The sequence below is a fragment of the Pseudopipra pipra genome, chromosome 10 (genome assembly GCF_036250125.1).
Source record: "Pseudopipra pipra isolate bDixPip1 chromosome 10, bDixPip1.hap1, whole genome shotgun sequence".
In the NCBI taxonomy this organism is placed as follows: domain Eukaryota; kingdom Metazoa; phylum Chordata; class Aves; order Passeriformes; family Pipridae; genus Pseudopipra; species Pseudopipra pipra.
This window is the reverse complement of record NC_087558.1, coordinates 25,109,811-25,128,909: the sequence shown is the minus strand read 5'-3', so window position 1 is coordinate 25,128,909 and position 19,099 is coordinate 25,109,811. Positions and strand designations below refer to the sequence as shown.

At 42.6% G+C, this 19,099-nt stretch overlaps 1 protein-coding gene across 1 annotated transcript in view; it reads left to right on the top strand.

Annotated features, from left to right (window-relative positions):
* ARHGEF4 (Rho guanine nucleotide exchange factor 4) overlaps window positions 1-19,099 on the top strand; it is a 205,890-nt gene that overhangs the window by 459 nt on the left and 186,332 nt on the right. The window contains 1 exon segment of the mRNA XM_064666941.1: window positions 14,321-14,401. The gene's annotated coding sequence lies outside the window, so the exon portion shown is untranslated.

Sequence of the window (19,099 nt, the reverse complement as noted above, 5' to 3'; positions counted from 1 at the left end):
GGTAAACCCAGGATTGCACTTCTTAGCACAGTGTAATAACGAAAGTTAGCAGGGCTGCTGCTGCTTTGTGCCTGCTTGTGCAGTGACCATACTTTGGGGTTTTTTTTCTACTGAGGGCCTGAATGGTGCCTCTCATATAAAACCTGCCATTTACAATTTGCCTTTTGCTGAGGCCTCCTTTGTACTCACACAAGGCAGCTGGCAGGAGCGCTGACCTCCCCGGAGCTGAGCTTGCCAGCACTGGCTAATCAATATTCAGTAGAGGGGGCTGCTCATTATGAAGCCATTGATTATCTCTGGAAGGTTACTCCCACTGTGTGTGTCACTTTTCAGTCTTCTCTTTACCCCTCTACCCCCGTCCCAGGCTCTCAAGAGGACAGAGTTCTGGGGTGGAAATGAGGTTCACTTTCAGCCTCTGAATAGTTTGTCAAAACACTCTTTGGAAAGAAAGCGATTTCCTCACTGCCAGATTTTTGTTTATACCAGGTTTGCACTTTTAATTTCTGGGATATTTTTAATGGTTGCACTTGAAGTGTTTGTTGTATTTGACTCAGGCAGGTTGCATTACTTACACTGAGCCTTGGTCTCCTGTGACCAAAGGAAAAAACCCACATCCTTTGCAGAATTGTAGCTGACCTTTCTGACCTCTTGCACAGAAGGAGAGAGCCATGATTTCATATTCCATGCTATTCACAAGCAAATGAACAGGGAGGCTCATGGAGAAGTGAAAACATGGCACAAACCCCTGTTTGCTGGTGAGCTTTGCTCAGAGCATACCCAACTCCTCTAACACAGGAGAGGAGGCCAGAGAGGTTTGTGTGGCACAATACCTGCCCACTACCCTGAAGAGAGTTTGGCAAAAATCATAACAGAGTCTCTCCTTTTAAATGTGAGTTGTCCACTTAAGGGTGTATTCAGTCATCGATACAGCAGTAGAGAACTGTGAGATAAATATGCAAGTCTAAACAGTTGAATTTATTAGGAGTAATAGACTCATACAGAAGAGTTACTGAACCAATTGTTTGGTTAATTTGATTTGGTTACTTTGGTTGTAAATATGACATTAACAGTCACAGCAGAGATTACGGGTCGAAAAGGCAAGGTCAGAGGTCTCAGAGGAGGGGAGCACGCAGGTGGAGCTTAGAGACAGATGGGTAAAAGAAAGGCATTTGGCACAGAATAATTGTATTCCTGTCTCCATGACACTCCCCAGTTCAGGTCAGCGCCCTCCCCAGAGAGCAGAAACTGCACTGTGTTGTGACCATCTACATTAGCAGAAGAATTGAGCTTGCATTTGATGGATAGTGATTCAGTGTCCAGCTTTCTGTTTGCAATAAGCAGATTGAAAGTCAATGGCTCTCAAGCTTTATCCTGCTTGTGTCTTCTCAGCTTGGATTTAAGGCACCACTGAATCCAAGCTACAGGCTTCTGTTTGCATGGGAGTAGGGTTGACAATGCAAGTAAAAGCACAGCAGAAGTTACTAACTCAGTGAAGGTGAGCATCCTTCTCCTGCCCTTAGCACTGAGGGAGGAGCTGTCGGTGCATGGAGAGCAGACCTGCTGTCTGCTTCTGATTTTATACAAAGTGCTGTGTTACCAGAGAATGGAAAGGCAGGGAATGCACTAATGCTCCTGTAGTGCAAGGCAGTATTCACTGTTGCTGGAACAATACCCAGGCCATACCTGGTTGGCACCTTGCATTGGTGCATCTCACACTGGTCCATGATTTGTCAGGTACTGAAGCCTGAACCCATGTCTCCAAGGGCTATTCCAGCAGCCAGCTCTGTGACCATTGCCAGCAATTTGATCCTGTCCAGTTACTAACACATACCAGAGAGACAATGACAGGGATGTCAAAAATGGCAAGCTGGCATTAACTGGGCTTTGTTTAGCCAAGGGGGTTTCCTGTCAGCTCCCTGTCTTCCTGATCAAGGCATGTGACACAATGGATCTGTCTGCCTGCCAGAGAAAGTTTGTTTGAAGTGTAAGTCAGGAGTTAAAGTGGACAATGGAGACAGTTCCTCAGCTGACAGAGAGGAGCTGTCCCTGGCAGCAGAAGAGTGACTCCACGTGCCATCCTCTTTGTCAGGAAGCACTTCCTTTCGGTGTCAGTTGTCAGCCCACTGGCATTAGTGGTTTTGCTACTGTCTGAAAAGAAGCTGTGTTGCTACTGAAGGGAGAGGATCTCCCAGATCCAATTTTGTAATAAGCTTGGGCCCAATGTCATTTACACCCAGTTTGTCTTCCAGCTGTCTTTAACACACCTGAGATGTACTTAAAGGATGAAGTGAGGACTAATCTTATGCCTTGGTCAGAGGATATCATTGGTGTATTACAAAGGAAATCTTAACAGAGAGCTGCTGTTCCTATTCTTCTATTAGGCAGAACCTTCCTGTCCCATTTATATTTACATTACCCTGTAGCAATCACTGCAGTCCTAGAGGGAAATAGTGAATTTAATGTGTTTCTAGCTATAGCTGCTGATGGACCTAAGTCAGTGTATTGGGACCACACTGCTCACTCCAATCACCAGCAAATTTTTCTGATGTAGCACGAGTATCTGTCCTCTGTATCTCCTTTCCACTTGTGCTTTGGGATGTAGTGAGTTCTGAGAGAAGCAGAGTCCTCTTGGGGCTGCAGTGACAGCCAGTGGGTTAAAGAGCAGTGACATCTTTGTGAAACACTTCAAAGAGATGTGAAATGCCCCTGAAGCCAATAGAATTTAATCACAGAGTGCACTCACATTTTTCCTTCTGGATTTTTCATTAGGCTGATTATGCCTACTAGTACACAGGGACAGTTAACATGATAGAAAAGAAAGATCTCATAATGGTGTCCAAGTGTGTATTATTATTATTATTATTATTATTATGTTGAACTTGAGAATCTTGCATTTGTTTCAAGCATGTTTTTTTGTGGAGAAAAAGTATGTGTTTCTGTCTTGACAGCAAGCATGGAAGGAGAACACTGAGATGAACTGTGCAAAGACTTTTTGTAAAATCCCATGTCAGTGTGGTCATACAGATGAACTAACTGTAGGACTGACCTCCACAAGTGGCAGGGGCAGAGCACAGTTCATATTTGCAGTGTAGTAAATGAGGTATCCTTTGGAAGTCATGAGTGTAGAATAAAATTTTGAAAGACCAAGAAAACTTTTGTGACAATGTTGTTCCTGAATTTTTTTAAAATCCCTCCCTTAAGGAACACAGATACAAAGTTACAGCTGATATTTTGGGCTAAGCAGATTCTCAGAGCAGCTGTAGGTCAGTGGCTGCAGACTTCTCAGGCTGTTGTGGTGTGGGGTTGAATCAGTGAGTCTTTTCATATTGGAGATACCTACAGCCACTGAACCCATATGGACCTTCTTTTATTACAGGACTCCATAGAAAACCTTAATATATTACAATCTGGAAGTAATAAAACTCCAGCATCCAGAACTGAATGGAAGGCCATGCAGACTTTTGCAGGAGGGATATTGTGAACATATTTTACATCCTGTTACACTGTACATACTCTTACACTGTTGTGTACTTACCTTTAAAAGGACTGGTCAGAAAGTATTTTCAGTAATCCTTGCTCAAAGGCAGCAGACTGTGGGAACTGTTTGTGCAAATGTCAGCATTTCCCTTTATAAATGAAATATATCTCTACTGGATAGAGGTGAGCTCTTGCCCTGCATTATCAGACACTGTCTTTGATTAAATACCAGTAAAAAGGCCCACTGAGTAATCTGCCTTGTGTGTTTGTAGCCTGCATTGTGGTTACAAAGGTGCTACAGATCTCTCTTGCCTTCCACCTTGGAGTTGTGCCAAGTATTTTCTTCTGAGCTGAGGAAGTGCAGTGTTGGTTATTCTCTACTTCCTGTCAGTGCAAGCTCTGAAAGCAAAGATAGAATCTGTATTCATTTGCCTGCAGTTAGAACTTGCTTTCATTCTGGTGCTTCAAAGGCTCTCGTAGAAAGACTACACTGGTGGTATGTGTTTCTTGGTATACGACAGGTGGAATTGTTGCCTGCAAAGGTTATTCTGCTCAGATACTTGATCTGCAGTCAGGAGAATGAGTTTGTGTCCTTGGTCAAACTGAATTTCAACGTGGTGTTGTAACACGTCGGTATAGAATAAATTCACCATTAGCTTTCTGATAACTTGTTTCAACTTTCAGTGTAAAGCAGCACTTAGAAGATGACTATGTCCTTTGCAAAGAAGGAAAAGGGAATAATGAAAAGAAATATTTGTTACTTTGCAATTTTTTTTGGTAAAGAGAAAAAAAAGAAACAGCTTGGAGGAGGTGACCTTTCAGGAGAGCATGCAGTTTATAGTGAGTCAGGACAGCATTATCTTTTTCTTTAAATATGCCTGTACTTTTTTGCATAGAACTTTTTTTTGCATGGAACTTATCACCATGGTGTCTGAGTGCCTTCTCCATGCATTCAGTGTTCCAGTATCTTTTTGTGGTGTAGCCAAAGGAGGGTGAGGGGTAGATGCAGTGAGTTATTTGCTCAAGGTCATTCAGAAAGTCTGAGGCAGAGCAAAGAGCTGAATGCAGATAACCTAACACTCATATATTGTCTATCCTTTATTTTAGGAATGAATGAATCCCAAAGATTGAAAGCAGTCCAGAATATTATTTCCTATAGGTATTTTCAGTTTGGATTGACTCAGACCCAGGCTTTTCCTTGGCATCCATTCATAGTGGTAGATAAAGGCAGATGTGTTCAACAGTAAGCCCCTGTTTACAGCATGACATCTGAGCTTGCATCGCTGCAGCCTCTTGTTTTGTTGGCACTGTTTCTATGCAGTGTCCTCTTTGCCTGCCTGGTGCACAGACTCACTTTCTATAGAAAGTGGCTTGTAAACCCCTGGGCCCATGGCCAGTCAGGGGAGCATAGAGCTTACTTTCTTCACACATTGCTGCCCTGGATTCCTGCAGGCATTTGTGACCTGTTCCCCCTCATTGCAGGGTGTGCAAACAGGAGCTCCAGTTGTGGGTGAGCCTGGCCCAGGAGCTCCTCTGGGTTCAGCGTGGGAGTGAAGTGCCACGATTTCAGTCTCCCCATCTTACATCAGTGTTGACCCCTCTGTGGCTGTGCCAGGCACTATGTAAAGAGCACTGGGATGCTTGGAAAGATGTTTCCTTCATGGTAGTGCCTGCTTCTGGTGGTGGTTTTCTCACTCTAAAGACTGAGTACAGAGTGCAACTTGTTCATTTTTCCATCTCAGTGTCCCTCAGTGAGCTTAAAATGCCTGGCTTAGAGATCCCTCAGCCCCTCAATGCTGTGCTAACCTGGAAGCCAAAACTCTTATTTCTTGTTGCTTGAACTCAGTTCCTGTCTTCTTTCAGGTGACAAAGTGAAAGATCCCTGGGGAAGTTGTGGTCCCATCAGGTGTTTTACCCGATCCAGTATGATTTCAAATCAGAATTTGTCTACTGGCTTTGGATTTAGATAGCAGAGTCCATTGCAAATCAGGATGCTGGGCAGTATGACTGCACTGTGTGTGTATCCTATGATTTCTACCTGTTGCCTCAGTGACTCAAGATTATTAGCTTCAGTTTCCCTTTAAAATAAGACTAAAATTGGCCTAGGGTTTGCATTCAGGGAAGTGGAGACAGTGAGGAATGCAATTCAGGAAATTTCTTGGTTAGGTGAAATTTCATACCCACTCTTAATTCCCACCTGGGGTCTCTTAGTGCAGATTCAGGATCATAATTAAGATGCTTATTCTGCAGGATATATTGCTTTTAAAGTCAAATATATGGAACTATGAAACTATTATTTTCACCATGTTTTCCCAGAGAAACTTTTTTCTGAGACTTTATACTGTACCCAACATGTAAAAATATATGAGGTACTTCAAATTATAATAAGGAAAACCTGGGCCTTGGAGGATGAATTGCTAAGGCAGACATTTCATATGATATTTACTTGTTTGTAGCAAGAGTGCTGCCGCTACTATCTTATGTTGCAGAGAGAATGGGGAATCTGCTTTCCAGACATAGATTTACAGTCCATTAAACCCTTCTGGTGTAGTGTACAGCATGAGATATATCAGGAAAACGGGATCACTATCCAGATGAAAACATTTTGAAGGATAGAAAGTAATTCAGAAGTCCTCGATCTATGTCATTGTTGAGCCATTTTGTTACAACAATTGATGTCACCACGTTGCAACACTAACCTGGAAGGTTCTGCTGCAATAAGACTGTACTTGGTGACCATGCTCATACTTTTTATACCTTCTGGATGTTTATTCATTCCACACCAGTGTCTGCAGCACATCTGTGTAACAAAGAAATTCAGAATGTGGGAGTGCAATAGACACTGCAGAAAACACATGAAGGTGTATAAAGTTAACTCCTTCAGTCATTTGACAAAGAGAATCCCTAAGAATTCTGTGATTTCCTGTTCCCATTCTTAGCTTAAGGTATTATGTACTTAAAATGGCCACTGCCCAGCCTTTCTAACTCCCATACTAAGCACAGCACACACACTTTACAGGTGGCTGTACACCACTTTCTGCTCTGTCAAACTTCCCAGTCATTGCTCGACACTCGTTGGAAGTGTTTGAGTGTGCAGAGTTTCGTAGGTTTTTTGTTTACTGTGTGGGGTTGGAATACTTTTTATCAAAACCTGTGTCCTGGAGGGAGTGTGTTTCTGTCCTTACAAGCCTACCAGTCCATGGAAACTTAACTTCTGCTGCCATCATAGCTGTGAAAGGAATGAGTTACTGGGAGTCCTCACTATCCCAAAGTGGGCAGTGGGGGAATGCAGCTGTACCCAGTATCAGAGTTAACACTGACTTCTGAAATGGTGAAGGATGATCTTTTGCAGTCCTGAAGAACTTGAAGAATCACTTTTTAGTAAGTTTTTAGTTTAATTCCTACAGAAATGAGAGGTCTATGTCTGTCTGTCCCCCTGCATGTACCTTTTGAAACTGTTGAGAGTTTTTAACCAAATATAAAAGAGAGGTAGAAGTATCAAAGCTTCCTTCAAGTTTCATAAGAACTGGCAGTTAAGTAAACAAGGTGCTCTTACTGAGGGAACAAGCCCCAACTGGCCAGTCAACATTTATGGGTGGGAACAGTGAATCCAGTGAGAAAGAGTATATTAGGGGACAAAAGTCCATAGGAAGCCAGGCTTCATCAGTTCTGCCTCTTGTGGAATGAACTATTGTTTGGCAGAACACAGAGATGCTGCATAGATGTGAAACCTCAGTTACAGTTTAGCTTTTGTCTTTCAGTAACAGAGTGTAATGTGTAAAGACTCTTTCAATATTTAGACAGTGGAGCTGAACAAAAACGAGACCATTATATGCAATATCTGTCAAAACTGGTGAATGGTCTGTGTTAGCCTGCCAAATGCAAATGAAGATTATCTATTCATTTAGTCCAAGAGAGAAAATGATATAACTTCTTTGGTTCAATTAGTTTACTGTAACAAATAAACAAAGAAGAGAGGTCTCCAATATGGCAAATGTTCAACTTCAGATAGCTTTAAGGGCTGTAGAAATCACACTGCTCTGATGGTAAGCCTTATTTTACATTCTTTGCTCAGACATAGTCCTTACATCTTCAGAGTGATTTATATGGTCCCTCCATAAGTAGACAAGAATTGAGACCCAAGTTTCATTTATTTGCCTTGTACTTTTAAGGCAAGGGTATACTCATCTTTGTTGGAATGTGGGTTGTTCTCAACCAGGCTGAGCTACCCAATTTATCCTCTGTCAAAGCACTAATGCAATTTTGTACATCTCTGTCATGGAGACATTCCAGCTCTTTGTTTGCAAATGCTACTGTGCCCTCATGGATGGGAACGAAGGGATATGGGGATATGGAGTTGAAAAGTGTTTCCAACATGAGTCCCAAGCACTTTACAGAAAGAACTCACAGAGAAAGGGTTGTGAGGCTCACCTGAGGAGTTGATAAGGCTCTGGGAAAAAGATGGATAGCCTGGAGAGGAAGCAGACACGCCTCTGTGGTTGCTGGTAAGGTTGACCCTCTCACTGATGGACACAGTAGGAAACAGTTGGAATGCTCAGGATGAGCATCTCCAAAGCAGCAGGTTGGATGCCACTGAGTGCACTGTCCTGGCTGTTCTCTGTTGCCCAGACAGGGCGGTCCCCTCTCACTGTGGGGAGTGAGCAGCAAGCTCAGGCTGGGCCAGGACAGTAGGAAATGTCCAGCAAGATGATGGGTCCTGTTCAGCCCAGAGGTCAACGAACTGCTACAAAAGCAGACTGTCACCTAAGTGACCTGCCCCACAAGCTGGAGCTTTCTTGGCAAAGTAGCTGTGCTTCCTGGCAAAGCCTCACATCCTCACCAGCACCATGTTACGGTTGGTCACTCAGCACAAAACCCTCTTGTGCATCCTGCAGAGATTGCAGACTTTCAGTTCTTACAGCTTCAAGTAGATCTCATTGGTACCCATTCACTGCAAGACTTAGTGACTTAGTTTAGGAAATAAAAAATGAGGTTTGCAACCTTTATTTCACAAGAATGTTGTCTTAGAAAGCTAATGGACTATGTGGGTTGAAATAGGGTTATTCCAAGAGCCTGATTTAGGGGCACTTGATGTGTGGTTCATCATTCTTTTCCAGCTCTGGCGGGTTACTGCCCTCCCCCCAGCCCCAGCTCAGTCCAAAACCGTGTTTCTTCAGTTGTTTTTGAAGGAAATGGAGCAGGAGCAGCTTGCCCTCTGCTGGCCGTCGGCACCCAGGCGGAGGGAAGCCCTTCGGCAGCACGGCCGGGGACCTTCGGAGCTGAACTTGTGATCTGGCTAATTCTGCTGGAATGTAAAGTGATTAGAAGCAGCATTAGAGTGTCGACATAAAAGCTCCTTCTTCAAAGTGACTGCCATAGGAAGGAGAGTAGCCTATGAGCAAACTAGCCTGAGCAGTAGTGTACCCGTCCTCAGACTTGAACCGTCAGGTGTCAGCCTAGTTCTGTCTTGAGGGTTTTCAGTGCTGAGTTACACCACTTATCTTTTTCCCAACAAGCTCCCTTTCTCTGCCCCATCATGTACACAAATCTGAGGCACAGGTGCTCCCAGTGAATTCACAATACTTCATATTCCCTTGGAGAGAAAAAATAAAAGGATAGATGGGTAAGTCAGGAGTGGTCAGAACTGCTTTCTGCACGCTGAAGTGTGTTGCTCTCTTTTATGGGAAGGTACAGCACACACCAGCTGTGCTGTCCTCCTGGTCCCCTCGCCACTTGCAGGGAAGGTGAACAGAGGTGACACAGGGCTCCACTGTGCTCAGGGTTATAGACACCTTGTACTTCCATACCCAAACCTGTCCACCCTACAGCTTCTCTGTCCTTGTGAACTGGTTCTTCAGCCACCCTGAATTTGTTTTGCTGTGTCCTTCTGTCAAAAAGAAAAGCTGTTTCCATAACCTTATATTTAATGTTTTTGTGTTAATCCTCACATTCTTTGTCTAAGTCCAAATAATATGCATTGCCTTTACTATTCTAAAGGAAAAATACTTATCTTGGATCTTAAATGCCTAATTGCATTTGATTAAACAAAGCCTTCTTAAAATAGACCCCTGAAGGAAAAGATCCAATTGTTGGCTTGTTAAATACCAAACTAAAACAAAACCCTGAGGAAATGAAGGGGTGGCTGTCGATGGTGTTACAGTTGCATAGGACTGATGGTAAGAAAAGTGGCACATGTCCAGAAGAGGCCCACAGCAAAGAGAGGCAACCTGGCTCACATGGAGAGTGGGATATGCCACTGCAGAGACTGATTTGTATTTGCAAATGAAATTTAAGGGACAGGTGTATATATATTCTATAGTTTGAAGACTACTCATTAAATAATATGAAATAAAGTGAAGAAGAAAGTAATTATGGTGACAAGAAACAACTCAAAACACTACTGTATTCTTTCTTTGGCTCCCTGAAGACTGCAGGTCTTTGTGTTTCAATGCATGAGCTACTGTTTGGCACATTTCCTGAACCATTTTGTCTATTCACTTGTTGCTAATGTGAAAGTGCCCAGACTCCCTGGAAAGGCAGCTTTGTTGGAAACCTTTCATTATCAAGGATTAGCTGTTTGGTAAACCTGTGTCCCTTTTAACAGTCTGATGGGAAGTGCCAACTAATGAAGGGCTCATTGTGGTGGTGTGGGACTTGAGTCTGTTTTATTGCTCAGCTTGCAAACCAGGGTCTTTTGTGTTCCAAAAGACTGAAGGGAAACTGAGTCATGGCCCTTGATTCTGCTGAAAATATGTGGTGAAAAATATGCTTTCCTTTCTCAGTGCTCTTGCCACGTTTGTGGTCTAAAGGCTTCATGTATCTGGGAATTTTGTTGATATGTTACAGAATTACATGTGTACATTTGAACAATGTTGTGTCAATGTGTCGGCACAGCTTACATGAAACTTCCATATAATGCCAGCATGAAAAAACGAAATAAAGAAACCATTAAGTGCCTTTATCATTTCATAGTGTAGTTGTAAAGCTACCTGACAAAATCTGAACATCCTCATGCCACCTCTAGTCAGGTAGAAGGCATGATAGACAAGTATAGGATTTACTTTTTCACTGATAACACTTCCATATGTGTTTTAAATTTCAAGAGATTTATTGAAATCCTTTATGAAAGTAATGGAATGGAAATCCATTCTCTGTGAAAAGTGTTCCAGTACAACTTAAATCATGAAGAAATACTGCTGAAATCATCATCAAGTCTGTGATGTCAAACAGGATTCTTTTTATCTCTACAGTAAATCTCTCTCATTGAAACTCCCACGCCACTTGCACACCCAGGGATGCCCAGTGCGTGCAAATGCAAGGGAGCAAAGAAAGGCAGCCCTGTAAACCATCTGGGCAAGAAAACAAAGCCCTACCCACAGCCCCAGCCAGACTTCATGTGTTTGGGGAGGGGAGTGTGGAAGCACCCAGGGAATTGTTAAAGATCCAGAGGCTGTTCAGGACCAGTGCTGTTGGGTGGGGGGTCAGCAGGTCAGTGTGGAACTGCTCATGTTCCACTAAGAGGAGGACCCAAACACATGGATTGGATTTTGTCTCCTCCTCTGTTACAGCTAATTAGGCCAAGTGCAGAGAGTGTCCCTACTGATCCAGGACATGTGTGACACAAGTGGTTCCTGCCAAGGGGAAGCAGTTCTGGGTGAGTGTTATTAGCTCTGTCTGGGCAGGAAAGGCAGTCAGGTAACTCAAGGGGGTGTGTGTGTGATTGAGGGAGTCATGGAAGAGATGATGTTCTAATGCAGGGTTTTGAACTCATTATCTGCATTCAAAGGCTGCAAGAGCACTAATCATGCACATTAACGTGTGTGGTGGGAAGTGACTGAAGAGTGGCCAAGAATACAGAGGGTACTGCAGCCCATATCTCTCCCACTCCCCAAGCCCTGTCTGACCTCTTGGCTTCATGTGGCTCCCACTGTCCGGTTGTACAGGACTGTGTGAACACATGGGGATGTGTTACTTTTTTACTGGTGATCCTCAATACTTCTTCACAGCAGGCTTTTTATGTCTCGATGCTGAAGTGGCTCCATACCATTCAAAAAGGGAGGAGATGCAGTGCTACGTTTGTCTTTTTAGTGTAGTTGTGGACACCAGGTATAGGACACCAGTTGCCAGCACTGTTCAGGGCTTTGTGGTGGGGCAGGGGGACAGGGCACCATGAGGACACAGGATAGGAGCTGTGGCACTGCTAGTGACTGATGACACCAGTGGAAACCAGGCCCTTCCTCTCCAAAACTAACCACTCTCCTGCTTCTTTATTCTGGCAATTCTTATGTCCCCCAAATGAACATGTACAATGTAACCCCCCATTTCTAAGATAAAAGGTATATCTACCTTTATAGACATACTATATTCTTCCAACAGCCTGTGACTTGGCTAAGCAGGAGGAAGACTGGATGTGGGATAATTTTGACAGACACAAATGTCATTCCCTCGATAAAACTCTGGCCCAAGCCTCTACTCCTGCTGCTGCGAAGCCACAGGCACCAAAACTGGTCCAGGTCTCAGCCCCAGCAGTTTCTCCAGGAGCCCAGCACCTCTGGCAGCACCACTCTAGCTTTGCCTCACAGAGTTCTCCTGCCCCTGGGAAGGGAGCATCTGCTCAGAGTTTGATCATCCTGATTTGGTCCCTCCTGGCTTAAGTCACCAGCGAACCATCCACAGCCACTTTCCAGTGAGATGAAGCAGGGATGTGGAAGCCACCTGAGGCCCTCACCTGGCCTGTGCACGGCACTGAGGTTTTCCTGCCTGGAGCTGTTCTGCAGAACCTTCTTCCACCAGAGGGCAGCTGGGAAAAGGAATGTGATGGGCTTGCCTGGCTCGAGATTAGACAGCAGCTAATTTGATGCTAATTACTACGGTTGTAATTTCCTCCCTAAGCAGATGCAATCCCCTTCAGCCATCTCCAATGGCGTTATGCTTAGGGAATGCTCCCCACAATAAAAGCAAAGGCTGTGTTCTTTCCCAGTTCCTCACAAGATCCATCCTCAGACAGAATCTGAGGTAGACACAGTACAATTAGTTATTTGTGTTCTTGAATTAGCAAAAGACTAAACTTTAAATACCCAATAATGCATCTGAACGATGTGTTTGCAATCAGTTTGTCCCTAAGCTCCATTTGTTGCAGATGTGGCATGTTTTCTGCAGCCTAAGGTGGCAAGAGCAGAGGAATTCAACAGCTTTCTACAGAGAGCTCAGCACTGCATCTCCTCCCTTTATGAAAGGTGTGGAGCCGCTTTGGTGAGACATAAAAAGCTTATGACGAAAAACTATTGTAGGATCACAAGTGAAAATAAGTGACAGCTGCTACCTGGTGTAGTCGTATGTGGAGAATACAGGGAATGGAGCAAAACCACTTTTCTAAGTACTTATTTTGCCTTTTCTTGTGATAAAAGAAGGAGCTACCCAGCTATCAGACTTGGGATCCATCTGTGCTAGCATATCCCACACTCCCTGTGACCATGGTGTGTGCTTTTACTGTTACAAGTTTCAGATAATCACTGAAGACTGAGACAAAAGATTCAGTGTTTTTCAAACAGAGACAAGTGGCAGCTCTGACCACCCCCTAATGACTAATCTCAGTCTAATTGTGGTTTTTGCTTTTCATACTTTCCCTTTTGCAGTTTCTTTCATTTGCTTTCCCTTTTATATATACTGTTACTTTCTCTGGGAAGAGAGATTTGCTCCTCTGTCTCATGTTGAGGCTGAATTCAGCTGAAGTCAGTGAGGTTTCTACTGCACTAACAGCAGTTCTTTCTGTGGAAATAAATTGGACTTCAGAGAAGCTGGAGCTTAGGATGATGCTTGCAATTGAAACATTATTTAAGTATGTTCATAAATCATGTTATAAACAAGAAACTCCACCACTGTATTCATCTGTCACAAAGATAGCAAAGTATTAGTTATGACAGTTCCTCTCCCTCCGAAGATATTACTCATGTTAAAGCTGGCTGTTTGTTGTTATTTCCAAAGTTATAATTAAGATTTTGCATTGAACTGAGAGGGGGAATGAACTCTCAGAGCTGAAGACATTGTGGTGCTTTTTGCCTTCTTTGGAGGTTTCCAATGGAAACTTCATGTTTTCATACACATGATCCCTTTTGGTTTATGTGGCTGTGTCTGATGATCAGGACAAACATGGGAGAGAGCGGGATGGAACATTATTTACAGATGACTATAGGGACATGGGAAGAGTGGAGGGATGAGAAGATAAAAGAAGGAGCAGTTAACCTCCAAGCCGTGCAGAAGAAGCGAGGAATTGAGTTCCTGTGAGTTGCCAGAGCTATAAACAGCAGAAACTTCTTTCCTCCTGGAAATCCATAGTGGTACCCACATGAAGCCACAGCCTATGCAATGGTTGGCTGCTGGCAGGGGAGCATGGGCTGTGCAATTCCCCACCAGTGCGCCCTCAGTTCTCCATGGACACGGGGATATAGAGCATTTTGGTGCCTAAAGCAGTTGCTTCTTCCCTCTTCTTTGTAGCCTGAACAATTATAACAATAAACCAAGTCTTGAGTGAGTTTCGTCCACTCCTGTGTGAGTGAAACATGGAACTTGTGAAAATCCATTTATGTTATATAATTAAAGACTACACTCAAATACATCATGTCACACAAGTCACCTTAATTTTGGTGATTTTTAATATTTGAGAGCCTGATATTGTAACCAGAGTGATGTTCCTTTAGCTCTATTTTCTATGAATAGTTTTCACTTTACTCGAGAAAGCTTCTTTCCCCATGGGCAGGTGGACTGAAAGCAATAGTGCTGATACCTCCTTGTTCCCTAAAGGTCAAATTGATTTTTTTTCCTTCCTTCCTGTATCTCTGCCCAGGAGTGCCAAGGAAGTGCTGTAAGAAGGACTGCTGGAGAAACAGAAGAGAGTACTCCTGAGAAGACACGGTGCCACGCTGAGGTGACAGTTGCCTCTGTTTTAGTGGGGAACGTGCTTTCATTCATGGTGTAGTCAGAAGGGCTCTTTGTCTCTGCGGGGATTGGAACTGATCATCTGTGCTGCTCTACCAGCTTAAAATTCTAGCTTCTTTAAATGGGAATATTTGAGCAACACAAGAAAATGTTCCAAAAAAAATCTATTTCCACATGATCCATAGCAGGTGCCCACTTTAAAAGTTGCCATTTCAGCTTCTGAAATTTCAGAACACCCTTCAATGGAAAGCTAATTTTATAGCATAATCATTCCATCAAGCTCTGCAATACCAAACACACAATTATAAGTTCACTCACGTCTCTTATGTATACTGAATTATGATAGATTTTTAATTATATGACAGTACACTCAATATCATATACAGTGTAACAGAATTTAATGATTCATTTGAAGACAATGCAACCTAAAGTGTTCAGCCCTTCCTAGGATTGTCTCCCACATATGTACAGTAAGTACAGCTCAAAAGCTCAAAGCAGCAGTGGATTATTTTTTTCATGATTATGAGCTATGGGGAACTAACTATTGTTTGAATCTGTCAAACTATGAGTTTCCAGAATTGAATCCTTTTTTCATATTAAAAGGAGTTGATCCTGGATAAGACAGTATGTCAGACCTTGCATCTGAGCCCTGTTTGATGCTAGTTTTACTAGTTAATTTAATTAATTTTCCTGGTACTATGTAGACTTGTTTTATGAAGGTTAATAACACTCCCAGAGCCCTCACACCTCTGAATTTAATGTGTGCCTCCACTGTCATAGGATGTGAGTGCTCTGCATTCTTTGTGTTTGCTGTTCCATTATGGAAATTCAGGGAGGCACAATTATCCTCGGGGAAATGTTGAAGGGAGGTGCAACAGCTATGATAGGGCTTGTCTCTGCTCTGGCTTTTCACATAATTGCTCTACTTAAAATCTTGGTCTAGTGTCTCCCATTTTGCTTCTTCTCTTTCTTATTTACTACATCTCCATTCTTCCCAAAGCCATAAAGTACCTCAGTTTCCATATATGTATCATTCCTGCTTTCTATAATCTGGTTTTTGTCTCTCTGCTGCCAAAAGTGTGGCATGTAAACTTTATAGCTTCCAAACTCTAAAGGATACTTACAAGAACATCTTATGTATTTTATGGCAAACAAAATAAATGTGGTGATGCAAGTGGGACCATAAAAACATCTGGCCAGGAAAGCTCCTTTCTAGCAGGTTCCCTTCCTTCCCAAGCCTGCCATGGAGAAGTTCACACATCACTTGTTGCAGATGTTTTCTCTGTAGCTAAAATTAACTCATAAGGCAAATTGCTCTGTCTGGGGAGGAGGAGGTCAAAGGGCTGCATCTGTACTTGAGTGTGGTTCTGTGTGGGAGGCTTGGGGGGAGGCTTAAGTTGAGAAGAAGCCCAATTTAGAACACAACTAAAAATGAAAAATACACCTATTCACTGAATTCCAGGTAAGGTTAAGAGGAAAGGTTGCCAGCCAATGCTGTCAGTGGTCTGTTTGCCTGCTTCTGGCCTTTTCTAGCAAGCAGAAATTTAAAGTGATTAATATGCAGTCTCTTAATTTGAATGGAATTTAAACAGCAATTTTCTCTGGTGGTTTAATACATGTGAAATATTCTACTAAACTCTGGAATTTCGTGCTGCAGATGCATAAATGTATCCCCTTCCCTGTGTTCTCCTCACAAGAACATCAGACAACACCCCACACCTTTGAAAAGACAGAATGGTAAAACTGGTTTCATATAGTTCCTGTCTGAGAGGACACCATTCTTCAAACATCCTGGATTTTAAATGTTTCTGCTGCTCCCTGGGAAAATAAGTAGTAAAACAAGCTTGTGTGTATGTGAAACCAGTTACAGAAGTGAGTTGCCTACATATAAACAGTCTTAAAAGTGTGAGGGTTTTTTTCACGTAATGAAGCAATTTCTGTTTGCTTTTAACATGGGAGCTGATGACCCTTTCCTGTTGGAAAGGTACAGCAAGTGTTTGGGAAGGTGGGGACTCAGTGTTTCAGTGACTGAACAGCTTCGGTTCACTTCCTTTACCTGCTCTGGAGGGTGCTGACTTATCAGCAGGTTCAGATCTTACTAACACCCTTGGGAATCCCTTGAGCTCAAAAGGAATATTTGCATTTCTGACATCTCAAGAGTGGAGTAGGACACTGCTTCTGATGACAGCTGCACATCATATGTAAAATCCTAAACACTTCATGAGTCCTGACCCCCATCTGGAAACAGGGGTCCTAAAAGTAAACAGTGAAATGACAGTTGAGATGATCAGCCACTTAGTAAAGATTTAAAAGCCTGCCTTTAGTGCTCCCGTTTCAAAACTTTGGTAGATGCTCAGAGTTTCTACATATCCTTTCCTCACAAAATTAAATTAGATATTAATTCAGATGCACCACAGACATTTATGGTTTACCAAAGTTAGGATTCATATGGAAACTTTGCTTTCATGGATGTTTATGACTGCCTAAGCAAGCAAATTCTCCTGAGATAATGCTAATTATCAGTGGAACCTATAGGAAAGTTCATGTTTCCTGAAACCATATCTGATATCCTCATATCCCTTCCATTGATTTGCAGGAAATGGAAGGCATGGGCTTCAGCAGCAGCTCAAAGATGAGATGTGCCATGTAGGCTCCTGTCATATAGAAAAGGTTGGGCAGAAATTTAGGTTGTTCTTCAATCCTCATTTTCCTAGTTGTTGTTCAAGTGGATATTACCAACAAAACCTGGGATCCCTGGAAGTAGGAGCATAAATGCTATTACTAAAAATAAGGCTTTCATGGAGTTAAAATGGAAGCAAATCCATCTCACATGTGATTTGAACTACTGGTAGCAGAATAAAAAGCTGTATAAAAAGCTGTGCTGTGGCTGCTGACATAAAAATGATCAGAGTTTAGAAATGTGCTCCTCTAATGTCGCCTTCATTAGAAAATAGGTGTACTGAGTTGCTTACTTGGAGACAGCATCTAAGTGGAGATACAGTTGCTTGAAGATTTCAAACAAAATAGCAGATTTAGGGCAAGGAAAGGGTTGTCCAGAGCTCAAATGGATGTGTTTACTTGAGGAAGGGGTCATATCATTGGGGATTGGAAGTTGTTTAATTTAATGAGGCAGAGGACACAGATGTTTCTCTATGTGGATGTATGACCTTGACTCAGAAATCAGTTTCCCAGTTTGAAATGGAAGTATCTAGAATTCATTTAATCTGGAATGACTTAGGTCAAATATATGAAAGCCATTATATTCTGTTGCACAGTGGTTCAGTTGCACAATAGTTGGTAGAAGAGTTTTAGGTATTATTATTATTTTAATAGCACACATAGTGCTGAGAAGAAAAGAAGCAGCATGCTACTTTTCTGGTCTATGAATTGTCCTAGGAAGTCAAGTCAACACTTTTGTGGGAAAGATTGTTGGGGTGAACTTTTCCTAAAAAACAGAATAGCTCAGACGAGAAAAAAAGTCATAAAGTACTGTCAACATTAATTTGCAATGAAAGAAAGATGGCAAACGGAGAACACAGCAAAAAGGAAATTGGCTTCTTTCCATGATACTCTATGGCTTCCACTGTCCTGGAGTTGTGCAACTGGTTTTCTGAGCATGAAGCAGATGGGACACAACAGGCTTAATCTTGTTTTTGTCGATGTTGGTGACTCACCTGAGCTTTAATATGTGTGATTTGAAGCCCATGATTGAGCAGCAAGGACTGAGAGGACATGAGGAATGAGATACTCTGTAAGTCAGTGAATAGTCCAGCAAGGTTTGGTCCACAGCTGAGAGCCTGAGAAAACCACCTCTTCTAATTTGGTGTCTTATGCAAGCTCATGGGTGTTTTCTTGGAACCTTTTTCCTGTAGCATAATGTGTTGGAAAGAACTGGTTTTGTGGCGAGGCAAGGGAGCATCTGGCAGGCAATGAAGCTGGTAGCTAACCCTCAATGACTCAGAAGAAAGCTTCGTGTCCTGCCTTGATTTACTGCTAAATCACAGGCAATCAAGGTGGCTTTCAGTCCAATTACTAATGCCAGGCGCACACAAACAACATAAAGCTTGGGATGCAGTGACATCTTCCCAGTTTGAAATATTTCTATTTCTTGCCTGAACTGCACTTTTTGGGGGCAGCATTCTCCCTTACCTCCATCTTCCCTGCTTTTACTGCTGATTGGAAAGAGATTTTTGCAGGTGACTTCTGCAAGGCAGGCCCAGTGCAGTGGACAGGAGCAGAAATAATGATCAAAGCAAGCTTAGTGCTCACAGATGGGGGTGTGCAAGCTTGGACTTGCAAGTACTTAGAACTGCCTGGGTGCATAGGCAAAGGCAAGCCAAAATATGCTCATTGTCTTATACACACACTGTGAGAAATTTAGCCCATTACTGTAAAAAAACCCCTATTCTTCATGAGATAACAGGGTTGTATTTCTTTTACTTAAGCCTTGAACTCTTTAAGGGATCTAAAACATTCAAGTGTTTGGCAAAAATAAAATGCAATGAATATTCTAGACTTGGCCTATTTTAGAACATAGATTTGCCAGATCTTTAGATTTTTTTCCTAAGAAAGTGCTGCTATTCAGGGTGTTTAGCCAGAGAATCTCATCCCCTATTTTTTTACTGGCATTGGTGTGTGGGCTCTTTGGGCTGTGCAGACAAAAGCCTGGAGAACGTGAGTTCATTCA